This window comes from Apium graveolens, chromosome 8, assembly GCF_009905375.1.
Source record: "Apium graveolens cultivar Ventura chromosome 8, ASM990537v1, whole genome shotgun sequence".
NCBI classification, from domain to species: Eukaryota; Viridiplantae; Streptophyta; class Magnoliopsida; order Apiales; family Apiaceae; genus Apium; species Apium graveolens.
In genome coordinates, this window is record NC_133654.1 from 40457119 (window position 1) to 40458387 (window position 1269).

At 44.8% G+C, this 1269-nt stretch overlaps 1 non-coding gene across 1 annotated transcript; it reads right to left on the reverse strand.

Annotated features, from left to right (window-relative positions):
* Positions 1-751: 751 nt before the first annotated feature.
* LOC141681463 (small nucleolar RNA R71) lies at positions 752-858 on the reverse strand. The gene has a single exon (XR_012558894.1). It is a non-coding gene; the product is annotated as a small nucleolar RNA R71 (small nucleolar RNA).
* Positions 859-1269: the final 411 nt, after the last annotated feature.

The following is a 1269-nucleotide window of genomic DNA, read 5'->3' on the forward strand; positions in this document are numbered from 1 at the left end:
CTGAGGGAACAAACTAGAAAGTATTCTATATTACTTGCGAACGCGTATACTTGCATGAATATTAGTGCGTGATTTCGCCCTAACAAGTTTTTGGCGCCGCTGCCGGGGACTCGGCGTATTTGTTTAGTTTATGTACTTACCATCATTGGTCATTAGGACTCAGTGATTAGGACGTAGTAGTTAATTACTCTTTTCGGTTGTGTTTCAGGTACTTTAGCAAACGTTTATGCAAACTCGTTCTCGTGCTCGCAAGAGGACCTTAGATACAGCTGAGGAGAAAGATGAAGTTCTTGATACACCGGAGAAGTTAGATTTTGAGGATTCGGATTCAGGAACTGAGCAGAAAGAACCAGTAAACATGGGAGATCGTATTGTTCAAGCTGATCCAGCTCTTATGGATTTTTCTCGGCCTAAAATTGATGACATTCAGTCAAGCATCCTTCATCCGGCTATTCAAGCTAACACCTTTGAAATCAAGCCGGGCACTATTCAGATGGTGCAGAATTCTGTTTCTTTTGGAGGAGCGGCAACTGAAGACCCCAACATGCACATAAGGAATTTTGCCGAGATCTGCAGCACTTTTAAGTATAATGGCGTGACTGATGAGGCTATCAAGTTGAGGCTCTTCCCATTCTCACTGAGGGATAAGGCTAAAGACTGGTTACATTCTGAACCAGCTGGGTCCATCACTACGTGGCAAGATCTTGCGCAAAAGTTTCTGGTGAAGTTTTATCCAATGGCAAAGACTGCTGCTATGAGGAGTGCTCTTACTCAGTTTGTGCAGCAACCTACAGAATCTATGTGCGAGGCTTGGGAACGCTACAAGGAAATGTTGAGAAAATGTCCACATCATGGAATGCCGGATTGGATGGTAATCACTGGTTTTTATAATGGTTTGGGGGCCCAATCTTGGCCCATGCTCGATGCAGCAGCTGGAGGCGCCTTATGGGCTAAAAGCTATACTGAGGCGTATAATCTTATCGAGACGATGGCTGCAAATGAGCATCAAAACCCAACTCAGAGGATGACGTCAGGCAAGGTCGCAGGTATTTTGGAAGTTGATGCAGCCACCGCTATTGCAGCCCAGCTCCAAGCGCTATCAATGAAGGTTGATTCTCTGGCTACGTATGGAGTTAATCAAATAGCTATGGTTTGTGAGCTTTGTGCAGGTTCTCATGCTACGGATCAGTGTTCTCTTGTCAACGAATCTGTTCAATATGTGAATAATTATCAGCGACAACAGCAGCCTGTGCCAGCGACCTATCATCC